Source organism: Pinus tabuliformis, chromosome J (genome assembly GCF_031772625.1).
Source record: "Pinus tabuliformis cultivar Carrire ecotype Pingquan chromosome J, CPIR1, whole genome shotgun sequence".
NCBI classification, from domain to species: domain Eukaryota; kingdom Viridiplantae; phylum Streptophyta; class Pinopsida; order Pinales; family Pinaceae; genus Pinus; species Pinus tabuliformis.
In genome coordinates this window covers 902,571,565-902,590,939 of record NC_142295.1, presented here as the reverse complement: position 1 = coordinate 902,590,939, position 19,375 = coordinate 902,571,565, and the positions used below count along the sequence as shown (strand labels likewise).

The 19,375-nt window shown below is 33.1% G+C and overlaps 1 pseudogene; it reads left to right on the top strand.

Moving 5' to 3' along the window:
- Positions 1–5,240: 5,240 nt before the first annotated feature.
- On the top strand, positions 5,241–5,945 carry LOC149229628 (cytochrome P450 720B2 pseudogene; annotated as a pseudogene).
- Positions 5,946–19,375: the final 13,430 nt, after the last annotated feature.

Genomic DNA, 19,375 nt, shown 5'->3' with positions numbered 1-19,375 from the left:
AGACAAAAAAATTTACTATAAGGAAAAATGTCTATCAACTATGAAACTGTAAAGATAAATGTTGTTGAGGTACATAGTAGAAAATCAAGTGTCCCAAGAAGTCACTAGAGAAAGATCTTTAGCACTGGAGCCTAAAGATGGAACTTTTACCTAGCATGAGAGATGGGTCTCCAGGTCTATTATGAGCATTCAAAGTCTCTAAGCATGAGTGTTGGAACTGCTAGGGACAATTGATATCATTTGAGGTAGAAAATACGCCATACTCCTCCTCTTAGTTCTCCTTCATAACTATTAATGAACAGTAATAGAGTTGAGACACCTTTTTGACCTTCCTCTAGTGTCACCAGGGTGAGGAACCCGATGGGATACCTCCTCAAGGATGTTAGAGTTTGATCAATTTTGAAAATCATCAATAAAAATGGAATTAATATGAGGGATCTCACTTCAAACATCAGAGGGGGACAAAATTGGTAGATGGTTGAATCCTCCTAAGCCTATTTATGGGCATAAGTTCTACCCCTTAGGTCCATGGCTCTCCCAACCCCCTGCCATCTCCTTGGTGGTTATACATGTGCTTCCGAGGCATGGACCTTGAAAAAAAGGAACGTCGTGTGAAGAGATTCAGGATCATAATTCCAAGGGAAGAGAAGCAAAGGTAGAGGATATCAAGCAAAATGCAAAGGCAAGAATAGGAAGGAGGCTTGAATAGAAAGATAAGGGAGAGAGGAAAGAGAGGAGGAAGAGGACATCTAACATGACAATAGATTGAACCACATCCCACCATATTTCTCAAATCCAAAATCCAACAACTATAGAATACCAGTAGGAGCTACAACTAACAAAGATATGGGCAAAGGAAAAATGAACAAAGCGAAGAGTCACAATGAGTATCCCAAATAGCACAACCCATGATGACCCAACCTTCAAATGGTGGATGACAAAAGATGGTGCATAAAATACAACTGGAGGAAAGTCGAGCTAAAAAGGAAGCCATAACGTCTTAAGCATAAATTCAACAACACAACCACCCGTGCCTAGTAAATCACCATTACACTCTCTCCTTAATTGCTCAGTTGAGAAATAGTCATTTCCTAATGCAAATTAGCTCCATTGTCTCGAGCATACATGTCCAATTCTAGAAAAATACAAGGAAATTCTCGGAGAAGGAAAGTGAATTAGGGTACAAAAATCCCCTTGATGCCACAAGGTTGCAGAGGAAATCCCACCTGCACCAGGGCAGGGACTAATTTACAACATATAACTCAGATTACAAGTGTTATGTATTTGGAGCTAACTTCAAAACTATAAATTTATTTAAATTTAAATTGACCAAACATGTACTTACTCAAACTGGCATCAAGACCATGCAACACATACTTACTCAAACTGGAATCAAGAGCACAAGGTAATTTAGTGACATGAAGATGTACTGGTTATGAATTATCCAGTGGACACAACAAAAAAGAGAATCCAATGAAAGTAGTAGGGCATCAGAAGTGGACAAAAAATTTCGAATCGTAAGGGGGTAGTCGGTACCAATTTAAGCCAGGGATAATCGAGGCATAACATAGATTGATTGATAAGCATTCAAATTAGTAAGTGACAGAAACACTGAAGACTCTTCAAAAGAGCTTAATATTTCATTATTGAGTATAAGTATTTATAGATACATAGGAAGGAGAATCAATAATGACCTTCGCCGATCTTTGCCATCTTGAAATGATGTTCAACTGATAACATTAAGCTCACTGACGTGTGAATAGTGGGCGGTGCCATTTGTGCAGTCGTGATTAATGTTCTAACACCTCCCCTTAATCACAACAACATAAAATTTAACTTGCCTATTAGTCTAAGTCTCAGCTAGGCTTACAACAAAACATTTCATTTTTTTCCTTCTTGCTAAAGGGTCCATGCTTGTTCATTTGCTAGCCCAATTTCATCTTCACCTTTCTAGCTTTCCTTATGAACTTCCTCTGCTCCTTGCTTAGGTACTTAACATCAACAACCTCTTCTGGATTGGGATGCAATAAAAGATCCTGAACAAGGTAATCTAATTGATGTTATCCCCACTTTCCATGAGGAGCCACCAAAATGCACTCGTCTTTGAACACGAGCGGCCTTCTAGCAACATCCATGGTAGTATCCTCCACAGTCGCAGTCATCTTGAAAGCAGATCTAGTAAAACTTCTAAAAATTGGGTTAGGAGAGAAGAAAGTTTTACTCTAAGTGATTGCAGAATCATGTGGAATAGATTTTAGCTCATGATCATCAATAACATAATCCTCAATAGCATCACATTGTTTGTCAAAGATTTCTTCGAACTCAAAAATACTTCCGGACCCAAAAATGTTTCCAAATGGGTTCCTGAGAAAATGATCATCGAAAGGGTAGTTGTCAAAAAAATCTAAAAAGATAGACATATCAGCTAGGCTCCACTTTACCTCTGCCACACAATAAAGAACCCAGCAAATAAGACACGTTGGAGATCTAACAACGCTCCGACACAACTCTTAGCTAGGCTCAAATTTTCCTTAAACTCTGGCGAGCTTTGACTTCAGAATAGCACCACTCTTGGCTCTTCCTCTCACTTCCCTGGATGCGCACCACACTTTCGCTGCCCCACTCTTCTGATCAGCGTTTTCCAACAATTTCTTCAAAGGGATCGGACAGCTTCACAGCGTTCGCAAGTGGCACACAATCCACCACTCTTCACACACAAATTGCTTCCTGAGACCTTCACATGTGTCTCCACTTCTCGGCCTTCAAGATCCTTCACGCTAGGTAGTGCGCTATCACACTTGAACCCCACCTTCACATCATCTCCAAATACACAACGAACTCAAAAACAAAGGACTAGCTCTTCACACCACTCGGCACAAAGAAAAAAATCTCCAGGATTAACATCGAACAGCTCAAGACTCACCGCACTTCACAATGCAATGCCCCTGGCCGACCCCTTTCAACTGATAGCAACCATATAACTAAGGCCCTTGGCTTTATTCCACAGTGGACTCTCTATATTGAAAACTCAGCTCCACATTGTGCTAGGCATCTCCACTCACAGCCAGAGGAGAACACTCCATCGTCAACAAAACACTTCACTCTGTTGATCAAGAATACCCACAGCTCATACCAACATCTCCCCACATGCAAAATCGGCGAGGAGAAATCACAAGAAAAGGGGCAAAGCTCCACACATCAAACTCAGTGCTTAATGCACAATAATTCCTGGGCGTTCCACTAGTCTCCATAGAGTGTAGGTTCAACAACGCCTCTTCACCCAGCAGGAAAGCAACACTTCCTCACGTTGCTCTATGCACAGCAAGTTCTTCACGCTGTCTCATGCTCCTTGCGTGATCATTCAGCAAGAGCACAACAATTGGCCTCATGCAGCTAATACCACTTGGCCTTCCCTCACAACGAGTTCTGCCTCCTCAAGTTCACCTGAGCTCTGATACCATGACAGAAACACTAGAGACTCTTAAGAAGAACTTAATATTTCATTACTGAGTCTAATTGAAGACTTGAACTTAATAATGACATTTGTAGTCAGTTAGAAGACTTGAAAATAGATAATCTGTTAGCTATTTGTGAAAAGAAAATTTTAAAAAACTAATTTTTTTAACCATTATTCACACCAAAAAAACTATTATAGAGAAAAAATTGATTGTATAATGTTTTATTAGTTAAATATCTAACCCCTTATACTATTTTGGTGTCATTGGCCTCATTAAAATTCTTCAATTCAATTCATAAATTTTTTGAGAAGCTATGCACTGTTTAAGCATTCTTTATGGATTTTATTAAAACATTTATCGAAATCAAACAAAATTGAACCATGAAACCTGCCTTTTAATACTGGTATCATCAGAATGGTGGTGAACTAACTATTTTCTGTTTAGATTGGTCGATTTGTCTAATCACATGTGATATGTAGTGTTTCCCGTTTAGGTTGGTGGATTTGATGGCAAAACAATTGCTGACTTATCTCCGTCCAAGGAGACGGAAGAGATCGGTCAGGCGTTCGCTTTTTTTTCTAAAACTTTCCTTGCCGTTCCCATTAGAATCCCGGGTACCTCGTACGCCAGAGGAATTAAGGTGCGCAAGAGCGGCAATGCTTTTCTCCTTTATTTTATTGATTACTAATTTGATTGGTTCTTACAGGATGAGAAATGACTAGCATCGCTGTAGGCTAGAGAGTTTCAGATAAAAAAGATTAATGAGGGTATAAAGCACAGAAGGCAGCATCCAGGTGAAGCTGTCCATAATGATTTCTTAGGAGAACTCTTGAAAGAAGACTTGCATTCGAAAGAAGTTATAGCAGATTTAGGTCTGATTGCTGAATATTTGATGAATAAGCAATCTCGCTCAAGATTTATGTTTGATCTAGTTGATTCGCCGATTTTTAGGCAATGAGATTAACATGGTCCATGTCTGTCTGATTCCGAGTGAATAAGTAAAAGGGGTGATAGGCTAATAACATTATTTTATTTTTTTAATTACAAATTTTGTAACATATGCTTATATACATAAATGAATCGTAGATCATTTAAAAATGTATAATAGCTTTTACCTATTTGTGTTGTTGGATGTAAATTAGCTTCCGGATTTATCACATTAGATTTAGGATTTGCTTTTTGGAATTTCGTGGTGAAGTTCATTCTCTTTCTTGATAATGAACTAGCAAATTTTAAATTTGGAAATTCTAAAAAGTGGAAATCTTAAATCTAATATGATAAATAGTGAAGTTACTTTACATATCATAGAAGCCTAAATTTTGAAATTTATATTGTTTAAGGTGTATTTTCTTGAACCCTTTAAACTGAAAAGAGTAAAGTAAAATGATGAGTAGTTACTCTAAACTTTGATAAAAATTATCAAAAATAATTATATAGTGTCGAGATGATTGATCCTGTTTGTAACTTTGTATTTGTTCAATTCCTAGGTCATAAATGAAACACTTCATCTAGCCAACGTCGCTTCAGCGCTTTTCAGAGAAGCAAAAGAAGACATTAAAATTAAAGGCATTTAATAATATGTTTTTACTCTTCTTGTTTGAGATTTATGCTTCTATTCAAAGTTACAATTATATACATATATAGTAAGGCTTACAATTTTACATATATAATTTTTCTGTAAGGTTTGAAATGTATAAAATCTCAACTGATACTTCCAATTCCAACATTTCTTTTAATTTTTTGGGTGCAAATCTGATAGAAAAAGGCAGAATGTTTACAATAATGCCACGCGATTTACCTCGGCATTCGGATCATGACAAACTTGTGTTCTCAGTAGGCTTTGTGATTCCAAGAGGGTGGACAGTCATGCTGCTTCTGAACAGCATGCATCTGGACGAAAAGTACCATTCTTCTGCGTTCACATTTGACCCATGGCGTTGGCAATGGCAACAAGAAAATAATGTAATAATTAGCATGAAATCGCTCACTTCATGTTTTGTGGAAATCCAAATCTCTTACTAATCTTTCTCTGTCTAATTCTGTTAGTAATCTTTGGGACTTTATATTGCAGGAGCTCTCAAAGAACCCCTCTTTTATACCTTTTGGAGGGGGGCCAGGCTCTGTCCAGGAATGCACCTGGCAAAACTTCAGCTGGCCCTCTTTCTTCATACCTTCGTCACCAAATTCAGGTAAAAGAAATAAGACATCAATTTTACTTGAAGCATCGCTCCTAATTAATATCATCCTCTAGGAGAAAAGAAAAGAAAACAATACAAATTTGTGTGGCAACATGGTTTATGAACTTATTTACGCTTTGCATGTACACAGTGTCATATTCGTTCACTGCGCTAAAATTGTGTTTTACGTGTACCTAATGTTTGCAGATGGGAGGCATTGGAGGATGATAAGATCTACTTTCCTGTTTCTCACTTGACTAAAGGATTTCCGATCCGTCTACATCATCTTCAAGAACGAATGGATGATTAATCGCATTCATGCAGTATGGAGTGTTAAAAACAGTAAAGCAAGTTTGAAGCATAAAACAATAATAGCCGCTCTGTGGACATATAACTATCATATTTAAAACATATTTATGTATTTCATGTATTGAAGCCTGACAAATTGGGTTTCACTTTGATTCACATCGGGTTAATGTATTAATCAGGTATTATTCCATATCATTGTTTAAACAACAAGATAACAAGGTTCCAAGTGATAAAAAAATTGGTCTGCATCATAGTATGGTTTAGTAGAAAAATATTAAGAAGTAGAGATAAATATAGTTGTACAAATTAAATGTGTGTTTTCTTGGGTCAAATTGGTGGTGGTAGTGAAATAAGAAAGTTTTTAAAATTAATAGAATATATTATAAAAATGTGACTTGGAATAATGGAGAATTTTCCAGATTATTTTATTATTAGTTATTGGTTGTGATTAGTTAGATTAGATCATATTTTTTGAGGAATTTGTTTAATTTCCTCAATGAATTTCTAATCTTATTTATGTACAAATTATATGATGAATGATATGAAGTCATGTACACTCTTAATTGATCATTTCCTCCATATTTTGTGTCTCTCTTGAATTTATCATGGTATCACAGCTTGGTATGGGAGCGTAGTTAGACCTCCAAAGTGCCTTGTTTGTTGCATATTTTGTTATGTCACAGAGGTAAAGTGATGCACAAACGATATGTCTATATTTTTAGACCTTTTTGACTATGACTCTTTTGATGATCATTTTTCATGATGCCATTTGGAAATAGTTTTTATTCTGGTGGCATTTTTTAGTTGGAAGAATTCTATGGTAAACAAAACAATTTTATTGATGGCCATAAGTATCATGAGTTCCAGTCTACTCCAGAGGATGTTGCGATTGAAGAGATACCAGTTAATCATGGGGAAAGGTCTAAGGAACCTACTATTGAAAATATAGATGATGATCAAGGCAATACAAGAATCAAACCACAACGGAAGCATAAACGAAACGAAGATGTGTTCAAGCAAGCTAACAATTCTTGTCTAAGATAATCATCATCTCAAAGCTCCAAAGTAACCTATGGAGGACAAAGTAGTTCATATTACACATCCTCAACAATCATGGGAATGAGCCCTCATGAGGTGACTCACAAGGAGCAAATGGAAGCAAATAAAATTATCTATGGGCACAAAGAATTTGGTGCTCAAATGTTGGACACTGAAAGAAGGAAAAATGCTCCTACCAAGCTTGCACCCTCTAAAGTGTTATCAACTACCAGCGATCAAGGCAAACCATATTGTGATGAGGACAAACTAGATCACAAGGTTTATGGTGTTTTATCATCTCACACTAAAAGGAAGGAAAAACATGACTATGGGTGAACTTCTCCATTAAGGGGGATACCTGGAATAATGGAGAAATGTAGAATTCTACATATTATTTTATTATTAGCTATTGGTTGTGATTAGGTAGATTAAACCCTATTTTGAGGAAATTGTTCAATTTCCTCAACATATTTCTAATCTTATTTACGTACAAATTATTTGGTGAATGATATGAAGTTTTGTGCAGGAACTCTTCAAGTTGAGCTCGGCTCACCTGAGAATTGCTCATTTCCTCCATATTTTGCCTCTCTCTTAAATTTATCCATGTGTTGTAAACATATTGAGAAATAAATTGTAATTGAAAAACAATATGTTTACCTCTATTGTTACTGTTGGTGGTTCTCTCCTAGATGCTGCTTCGCTTACCATTCCATAGTGATGTCGACCGGTTCATTAGGCCTAGAGAAGCTATAACAATATCTCCATGGGTCTTCCTCCGCCCAATTACATGCCCCGTGGATCAACTGAAACTGTAGTCTCGCACAATGATCTTTCGCAATACAATGCGGGTCATATGGATTAAAGATTCAGACATCGAAAGGATATTTCTTGATCTCCTCTGTTTTGACATCTACATGCTTGAGGTTTTGTATCTTGTACAACCCGATCCACAATGGAAAAGTGGGCCAAGGTGCCTTCTTCTTCTGCTGCAACCTAGCTGATAGTCCTGTCGAGATGTGGTATGATATTTCTTACGTGACGAGCTTATCCATGGTAAATTTCAGCAAAACATGTGGAGGCTTTTCTATGTTGTACATCCTATGAAGGTGTTGGATGGTGAGGTATACCAATCTGCTATGTCGATCAATGCCTCCATTGTTTTCCTTTGACATGCAAGGTGGATCATGATCAAATATCATCTTGTACACAGGGGTGAGAAAATGATCTAACATTTGTGTGATAACTCCTCTAAAGTTTCATTCAAAAAACAGTTTACAATAAGTATTAACAGAGGTTTCCATTGATATCCATGCCCACTTCAAGCCCAGGAACTCCTAACGGGCACGTATTGCATCCAAGATGTAAGCAAACATGTATATTTCTGGTTGACGACCTTTGGGCAGCTGTCAAGCTCCTGTTACCTATTCCTTCAGCCTATGAACTAACATGTTGGACCAATTGCATGCTTTTCCTTCACTGGCCCAACACGATCACCCAATTGTGCGGGAAGGTCTCTGTGCTCTCTTAGCCATACAAGCGACATGCAAAGATGACAAAGTATTGATATGCCTTATGTAATATCTTCATCCTGTAAATATATTTGGGTGTCATCCTAAATTTGGCCAGCTCCTTCACCCAATTCTTCAAGATATCCCTGGAGTTGGCATTCCCGTTGGGTATGCAGAAGGGTGTCTCCATGGTGATCACTAGCTTCGAAAAATTGTACATTTTCTGATAATTCTGTGCCCCAAAGGTCGCAATCTTTGTCCTACTGAAACTGTTCAAAGTCATCGTCTCAGGATTAGCATGCGAGACGGTCCAATGTATCATGTCCACGCTTGGAATGTAGGATACCTACATGCAATCCAATACAAGATGGACTTGTGAATGTTCACATAGACTTGGCGGTCTTCGAGGTCTACCCTAAATGTTCCTAAGAATGCATCATTGACCTCTTGCCACTTTAGCTTGATGTCCTTGTCTACGATCAACTTGGTGTCTTCATAGATCAGAAAACTCGAAGACACTCGCTTAACTACTGCTTGAGTTGCGCTTCTGTCGGTGTCCTTTGATCCTGCTCTCTTGGAGGCCATTGATTCTAAATTGCTGAGAGATGGATGAACACCTGCTATATATGGATACATGGTGACATGCATGGTAAGAAATCTATTTTTTAAAACCAAAGCAAACTTGAAGAATGACATGCAACATACCTAGAGATTGACTGGCAAGGATTGCACAATTTTCACTAGGAGGCTGGGAGACTAACTGTTGAGCTGCGCAAAAGGCAATCCGGGCTATCGGGAGGCTGGTTGACTACTGGAATTGTGTAATGCGCAATCCAAAGTGGCTTGTTGGGTGTTGTGATTGCGTAATGTGCAATTTCAACTGGCAAGTGATGCATACTTGTTGTGGTAAAACACAACCCCCCCATTTTTGACCTGTTCAGTTCAAATAATGGGGACCCCTTCTATAAAATTTTTGGCTAAACGTCTTTTAGGATTTTTATTTAATTGATTATCCTACGGTTTTGTTAATTTTTCATTTTTTAGATTTTTGTTTTTTATTGCTCTATTAAAATCAAATTTTTTTTAAGCTTTCCATTGATACTTGTTTCATCTCATTTGGTCAACTGGTTTGTAAATGGCACTCCTTTGAAGTCTAATCATTAATGTAGCCTGGATTAAAATGAGCAAAATGTACAATATTCCATTTTTGTAATTAAATTAGTTCAATAACGCATTTATTTTAAATATTAACCCCTAGTTAGTTATCACTAACATTTTTCATTTTTTTTTACTTGTATAGCCAAATCATAAAGCATCGAGATTTCAGTCATTTATTCCAATTTTATATTTTCAAATAAATTACTAACCTCAAAAACTCAAAATGTCAAAATGGCTATAGTTTATATTTTTATTTTTAATCAAAGTGGCTATAGTTTAGATAAGAAAATACACTTTAGATAATTTCATAATTTAATTAAACATTATTAAAATAAAACCAAAATAAAAATTGATATTTAATATTAAATCTTAAATTAGTTAAACTAATTATTATATAAAATATAATTAAAATAATTAAATTAAAATTTAATATAATATATATATATATATATATATATATATATAAAAATAAAAAATTTATTACATCGAATCACAAGATCGCATCACAAGTTTTCAATTGATACATTTTTTAAAACTGCGATAACCCTCACCTCCCGATCTGCGATTGCGAAGGACTCAAAGGGCTTGGGGCATTGACCATAGTCTTCACAATACTTATGGTTTTGTTTAAATTTAAAAGTCACTCATACGAATGAGTGAAGGAATGAGTAAAGTTTAGAGTAGTTATAATATAATATTAGATTTAATATTTAATATTTAAAATAATTAATTTTAAATTAATTAATAAATAAAATATAATTAATTTAATTAAATTATAAATAGACATTAATTAGATTAATTTGTTTATAAATAGTTAATTATATATTAGTTAGTTAGATTAATATTAATTAATAATAGTTTATTAAATAATTTGTTTAATTTATGATTAACAATTAAATTAGTATTAATTATTAAATTAGTATTAATTATTAGATAATTAAAGTCTAATATAGGATTAAATCTTTTAATTAAAATTCTGATTTTTTTAAGCCAGAAATTCCAGAATTATCCCAGATTTGACTCATCAACTTTGGAGGTCCATAGATTGAATTTTACTTGGCCAAATGAGGCCCAGGACGGCTCATTGGAAAGATAAAATCAAGGAGAACATTTCTGAGAAGGTTTCACTAACAAATTTAGTCATTTATTGAATCGAATATTAGACAGATGATCAAGCTCTGAATTTTTAAAACAAAATCAATTTTCTGAGTTCTATTTTCTGCATTTTGATTTGTCCAAGTCTCTTCTGAATGCAGATCCATTCGTCAATGATATCTTTGGCCAATTAAATGATCTCAGGCATCAATAGAAAGCTTATATTTTATTTTTTAATTTTTTAATTAATTTCATTTGATTGGATTTGTTTTAATGCCAGAAATGGCATTTTGATTTTATGGTTGCATCTTAATTTATTTTGATTTCCTTTTGTAGAACAACAGTGGAAGAGATATGGAGAGAAGGATTTCAATCAATGAAAATGCTCCAGCAATTAAAGATAAAAATTTTCAGCGAATAAAATTGATTGGGCAAATTTTTCTTCAACAAACTTTCATCTAAAAAATACCTTTGGAAATATTATAAATGGCAGATTGCATAATGGAATTAGAGGCTGCTCTTCTCTGTAATTCTGGAATTCTAAAAACACTTTTGTAATAAGAATTTAGAGTTGTAGGTGGGAGGAGTGAAATCTCAGATCTGGAGATTATTAAGGTTTTTCTTTTACATTCTGAGTTATGTATAATGAACAGAGTTTGCACTATTGTAGCTCTGTTTTTGAAAGCAGAAGCTAAGGCATTGTAAAGGACTATTAGGAACCGAAGCTTGAGAAATGGATTCAATAAATTGGTATTTCGAATACTATTATTTTAAATGTTGGTTTCATTTTATGATGAGAGAATTGTGTCAATTTACTTACATATTTGAGCACTTTTGTCAGTATGGGTAATTTTCTCTATTTTATGTTATTATTTATCTCTATTCATATGGGCTGAATTTTAATTTTTGAGTAACTATTTACTCATAAATATGTTTTTTAATACTAATTTAATAAATAGTGATATGTTGTGAACTTCTTCTACATATTATTGTTTAATAATTCAAGTTACTGATTAAATGATCAAAATCATTCTACAAATTTTTTCCTGAGTATTGTTGATTGATTGTTTCAGTTAAGAGGTCTCAATATGATGTGTTTTCATATCCATACTATCAGTTAATTGAACTACTTCATTAACTTGATATTCATTATAAACAAGACATATTTAAATCCCAATACTTTAAATATCTTGCTTTTGGTTGAGTTGGATTTATATCTGCCTAATTGAGATAGGATTAAAATGGTTCATTTTGCTTGCATCTTAGAATAAGTTTGCATTTAGATTAATTTCTATATTATTTTAAGTCCTCTTCCCAAATAGACAAACTTTAGTAGTGGATTGGCTGAGCTCCAAATCAGCTTAAGTGTCATTTTCTTGCCTGATCAGCAAGAGGGTCGATCTGATGTCTCTTCTCCATTGGTGAATGAAAGTCATATTTTAAAAGCCATTTGAGATTGAGAGATGGTAACTGGACCTAGTTGAACTAGTCCGAACCACCATTCCAAACAAAAAAGGAGCTGCTTTAAGGTCTGGATCGGGTGGTCATCTCCTATGTTGTAGCAATGATTTTCGAGGCTTTAACATTTTGGCGCTAGAAGGAGGGCCTGAAACTTGTTTTCTATTAGTCTTTTCAATTTTAACATTTTATTTAAATCATGATGGCTTCTCTTAAACTTCCAATTTGGAGTTGTATCCATGGACGTGCATCTTCTAATATTCCAGCCGAAATGGTAAGACTCTTGTCTCTGATAAAGTTTAATGGTAAGAGGAGTTCTTCTACTTTTAATCATGTCTTTTAATTTATTCAAAATGTTTCGAATTATGATTTTTAAAGAATTGATGAAGACATTTTATGCAAAATTTTTACTCTCACATTCGCGACAATAGCCATAAACTGGTGTAGAACTCTTCCAGTTGTCTCAATTCATAGTTGGGATCAATTTGTTACAATTTTCATTTGTAAATTTGACGGCTATGATTATGAATAGGTATGTGAGGAAATTGAATATCTACGAAGATTTGAAAATGAGTCTGTTAGAGATTTTAATATTCGATTTCATTTGAATTGTTTAAGATTTAAAGTCGAAGATAAACCTACAGAAGAAGAATCACTAGATTGGTTTGAACATATTTGCTCTCTTCCTCCCATTCTCAATTCATATGAAATTAGTTCAAGCTTTGTTCCATCCCCTTCCAACATAAATGAGAATTCCAATATGGATGTGCAAATAAATTATGATGAAGTGGTCTCACAAAGCTTTGAGAACATTTCTAATCAAATGCAAGAAAGCAGCGATTTTGGAGAAAGAGCTACCTTGAAATCTGAAAATTACTCTGCATTAAATTCAGAAAATCAGATCGCAAATCAACAAGAGCAAACAAAAATCAAAGTAACCAATAACACACAAACTACTGTACAAATTTCTAAATTTTTTCATGATGAGCGAATGCCAAAATCAGAGCAGCAAAGCAACCTTCTTCAAGAAAGCATGAATACACTAAGGAATGATCTAGAATCTGAAATTTATAGTGAACAAAACGCACAAGAGTTCTCAAATAGAGACATTTTTAAATGCATTATTTCAAATTCACATTTTTCCCTTTATCCTGATATTTTTAGTGATGGTAATTTTTCCCTCTTGGTATAAATGATATTTCAGAAAATAAAGAGGGTGATCTAAATGAATTACCAATAAGTTTTTATCAAGATAGAGAAACAATTATTGATCATTCTTTTGCTTTTAATGAACATGAAATTTTTATTCCTCCTGGTTTTGATATATTGGATGAGATCGAAGGAAATTCTAGGGAATATTGTGAAGTCGTTTATGATAATTACTCTGACATTGAGGATGTTGATCTCTATTCTTCTCAAGAGAATCCTCATGATAAAAATAAAATAACATCTGAGAATGATGAACATTTCAATTTAGAAATTATTCCAACCAGTGCTCATTCTAGAGTAGCCAAGTATTTTCATGATTTCACCATTCGAGAAAACATTCCAATTTATGATTCATATCATGATCAAACTCTCATTCCTACTCAGAATCATAATTCTCTTTCTAATTCACAAGTTGGAATTGACAATTATTCAAATTCCATAATTTTGGTCAATCCTCGTGAAAAAGAAATTATTTCAAAACAATCCCAATTGTGTTGTAACATTAGTTGTACCAATAGTGATTTCATTTTATTTTTTCTTTTACACTTATTTGTTTAAATTTAGATTTATTTTATAATTTTATTTCTCATATTTTTGATACTTTACACTGACATATTGAGCACTTTACTATTGAGCGCTCAATTGATGCATTACCTTATTGGGAAATTAAAGTTTCATATTATAACCATGAATATCAAAATCTATTAATATTTCAATCTCAATCGATGTTCATCTCTTATCAAAAGCTTCTATCTTCTCAAAGGCATTGTCAACAAGCGAATGTATTTTTACAATCTGGCCAACAATCTAATCCAATTAATAATTTTCCATTTTATTTGACAGATTTCCATCTATTTTTCATTAGCTTATTTAAAAACTCTTTAGAAATTTTTCGTTTAAGGAAGATTGTTAATAGCTTAGCATTTGTACATAACACTAACAATTTTTTCTAGGCCTTTGAATTTAAAAGTTCATATCCCCAATTTGGCCTATCATCTCCTCTTATGAACATTTTTCAATCCTTAATGGAAACCCATCGAAATTTTTCTGATCCAATTGGAATTCAGTTGGAAGAGACATTTCAAAATAAGGTCATTATAAATAAACTGCTAACAATAATTGTACATTCTGATTACGGATTTAATTTTCATAGTTTAATTAGATTTCTATTTTTTTTTACTAACCTTTGAGCTGTGCTCATATAAAAGAATTAAAATGAGAGAATGGTTACACTGGAAATATGACTATACCTAGCCATTTTCCTGCATATGGTTAGAATATGAGTAGAATTAATGTAGCTAATTTATTTTCAATAGTTCTGCAGATATAAATAAAGCAAAGCAATCATCCCTTCTCATACATGTTCAGTGAAACATTTTCTCCTTATCGGAAACTTTTTGATTCTTGCTTCACATTTTTAAATCAAAAAATTTCTTGCAGCAATACCTCTACCTATAACTACATCTCTACCTATTCTGAATAATGTCTTGACTTTAATTGAGTTCGCACTTGGCACCCATCACCTCAAAGCCAATTTTCTCCATTTCGAGATGGCGTTATAAGGTTTTCTTCTGAAATTTATTTGTTAAAGGTTTTGAGGATACAAAGCTTCATTATCTCATTAATCACATGAAGTTTATGTTATTTTCCTCAAAATTTGTTAAAATAACCTTAAATGTGTCCATGCTACTATGTGCACACTTATAAATCTGTAATTATATTATTTCATAATGAGTGGCTTTATTCTATTCTGATCTTTAGTTTACGCTGCAGTACACATCATATTTATTTACTAAAAACATTATTGAACAGTCACTATAACAACACAAATTTTTCTCAAGTTAATTCGAAATGAGCAAAGGCAATAAATTGTTGTTGCAATTCAAAAGGGAGCATAATCTCATTTTCGTTTTTGATGGACTCTATGAATTTCAAATTTTTTGAATATGAATAATTTATTTCCTTCAGCTTGATTACCCACTCTAATTTAGAATAAATAATGAGATGATTTTGAACAAAGTCAGAATTTTGATAAATCGAAGGAAAAATTTGAATATTCGTGAGGTAAAATCTAGAGACAATTTCCTTCGAGGTACGCATTTACAAGTTTATTTTCATTTATTATTAGTTTCTCTTTACCTTAGTTTTTTTTTATTCTTGTTCTGTTTTATTTGCAAATTTTCATTTGTTCTCAAAACTTGAAATAAGCAACAAACCCATTTCAAATTTGCAATAGGTTCAGGGAAATTTTATTTGTGATTCATTAAAATTTGAGCACTCTTTCACTTTGCTTTCATTCATTAGAAAACCCAATTGAAATTTAAAACAGTATCACAAGATTCATATCAGAAACATTTCAACTTGATTTTCATATTGTTGATACTACAGTGAATATATATTCGTAATATTCCCATCCTGCTCATCTTCATCAATTATTTCATTCTGATATCACATCATCCATATCACAACCATTTGTATCGTAATATTTCATCGAAAGTAGCTCTTAGCATTTTTTGATAACAAATTGCTGATGCAAGACTTTCAATGTGTTACGTCATTCATTCTCTTATAAAATGCCATATCGCATTTCGCATATCAGAGGTTTTTAGTTGAATATAATTCCATGACCTTCAATCACCGATCTCCAATAAAATAACTTTACCAATATTGTGATGTCCACATAATTCAGGGCCTGATATCAAATTTAAATCAAGTTCATAAGAAATATCGCGTTCGTTCAATCGCAATAATGGTAGGGGAGTAATTTTAAAAGTACCGATGTCTCGAATTCGATATAATATTAAAATCTCATAATAAATTTATCGGTTCCATTCTTCATCGCATATCGGCATATCAAGAATATTGCATCATGTACTTAAGATTGCTGATCACCGATTTATTTTGAGGTCTCAAGCTGGTCCCACCTAAGAGCCACGTCATCCATCGCATTCTCGCTATCGCAAGAATCATATTGGCATTTCCAACATGACTATTTTTCAATATTTCGATATGCCGATATCTCAATCGCTTCATCGCATTTTTATTCATGGTCATATCACTATTCCGAATCTGTAATGCGCGATGTACGATGTGCGATGTGCGAAGTATAAAGAATGATGTAACTATTCCCCGATCCTTAATATAACAATTATTCAATATTGTGATTGTTCCATCGCATCGTATATATTCTCATCGCATGTTCTCATATCACAAATTTGCCATTGCAACTTTCGATGCGATAGACTCCAACGCATGCCTCTATGCCATTAATATTTAATTGATATATGGCATGTCAGCAAATGTGAAATTTTGGTAGATTGAACTTTAAGCATGGTAAAGAAACATGCAATGTGAATCATCCGATAAGACATTGTGTTATTTTAAAGCAATCTTGGGTAACCCCTATGGTACTAAAGCAATTGATAACAAATTTGCAGCATATTTAAATCATTTTGATTTCTCATATACTTTAGTTTTAAATGTATAATTCCATAATTAAATATGAAATTCAAGACCTCCCTATCTTCACATTTAAAGTTCATTATCTTGGATTTGGTCTTAATTCTGGACAATTTATAAAATCATGGAGGTTATATGAAACTTATAATATTTTGAGAACATTCAACACTACATATTCTCATTCTCATTTCTGATGCATTTGTTTTAATTTTCATTCCCTTGAACACAAAGCATTCCATTTTTACATTCTACTATTTGCTTTAGTTTAAATAAAATAAATAATGATTTTGGGTTATAGGATTTTAGTTAATTTGACTCTTCATGTTTAATGTTAACTAAAATAAGAAGTCAGTTAGTATTGGAGAAACTAATACCTCTAAGGTAAGATCAAATGCAATTATTCAATGGTAAGATTCATGTACCCACTTTCATTAAATTCCATTTCATTACTTTAGTTTCAGTTTTGTTTTTAAATTCTGCTGATATAAAAATCTGTTTTGCAGCTCTTCATAAAAGCTTTCAATCCTCCGCCAGATCATATTTTGGAAGCCCTATACTCTTCTCTTAGTTTTATTTCAAGAAGCATTGATAATATTCATTGAAACGACTACACTAGGAAGTTTCTGAACCTTTAGTCTATTTCTTTAACCATTCCTTTTATTAGAAAATGATTAAGAGGATGCTTTGAAACAACAAGATTGACATCATACATAAAGTTTTCATTGTAGCTGAATTTATCATCACTGCTATTTAAAGCCCAAAACATTTACAACCCTGCAAGGTATAATTTTTTTGAATCTTGATATAAAAAGGAATAATTACATGGTTATTTTCCTTTACTTCATGTTGTTGAGACATTAGTATAAACATTCTTGTTAGAGTTTATCTTTCAAAACTTGGATTTTCCTTTCCACTTTTAAATTTCTTCATTTTTATTTTTGTTGGTTGATTTCTTTTCTCACTTTAGTTTAAGAATTCTTTTCCTTTGGTTTTCAGTTTTAATTTTGGTGACTCTGCCATGATTTATATAGAAGGCCTTCTTGTTACGTAACAATGGTCGGCATACATAGGAAAAATCGTTAATAATCCCCTATTAGCTTTTTCTTAAAATCTCTTAATAAAGTTTGTTTTTCTTATTATAAAGGTAGACATACTTAAGGAAGAGATTACCAATCAACAAAAGTTGACAAAGTATCATAAAATCTGAAAAATTTCTTTCTCATCAAAATTGTAATTATTTTGAGATTTCAATATTTTATTAAGATCTTTCAAAATTCTATTATTAATCAACAAAAGTTATTTTTAACCAAGTAAAGAAGCTTTAGAATAAAGAACTTTTAACTCTGAAATTGTCATTCTTATCTCTTAAGGAGTCAATGATTCTCCCTACCTCAACAAAGTCTTATTTTTCTAGAGTGTAATACAAGAATATATTTAAACTTAAAAGATAAGAGGTCTCATCATGATTCTGTTTACCATGATCATAGGGGGAAAATAGACTGACATTACCAACACTGCGAAACAAACCAGGGTAATGGCTTATGATTACAAACAATTATAAAACAAGGGGTCTCATCATGAGCTAGCTTGTTCAGCCCAATTATAACCAGTGAATGGCATTGTCAACTATCTAGCTACCAAACCAGGACAATCGCTTTTAAGAATTAAAAGATAAAAAAAATAAAACAAATACAAAGAAAATAAACATATATAAATGGATTTATCTCTAGTTCAATAATTGTTAAATAGATGGGATTCTGAATTATTCACGATTAAAAGGTAACCCTGTCGAGACTATAGATGTTTGCTGACAGCGGTGGCTCTACCTGTAGCAAATGAGTATATTTTAAAACTAAACTGTAAAGTGACCCCTGCTTTATCTCTACAACTAATTAATGACTGATATACAGTTTTGAAATATTTTAAGTTACGAGGAATTTTAAGAAAAGATATAGTAAGATGATTCTTGCTTTTATTCAGACTAATGAACCCAGTCAAACATTTCAAAAATAATTCTCTCTTTTTTAATTATTTTTACTTTAATTTTAGGAAAATATCATTCATAATATATAGAGATCACTGGTTCTTCTTCTATGTGTCATCATTGTTGTGGTAAAACACAATCCCTCCTATTTTTGACCTGTTCACTTCAAATAATGGGGACCCTTTCTATAAATTTTTTGGCTAAACGTCTTTTAGGATTTTTATTTAGTTGATTATTCTATTCTTTTGTTAATTTTTCATTTTTTAGACTTCCGTTTTTTATTGCTTTGTTAAAATCAGTTCTTTTATAAGCTTTCCATTGATACTTGTTTCGCCTCATTTGCTCAACTGGTTTGTAAATGACACTCCTTTGAAGTCTAATCATTTATGTAGCCTCGGTTAAAATGTGCAAAATGTACAATATTCCAATTTTGTAATTAAATTAGTTCAATAACGAATTTATTTTAAATATTAACCCTGTTGATGCCTCAAAAATCGCTGGAACAACAATGGGGGATAACCA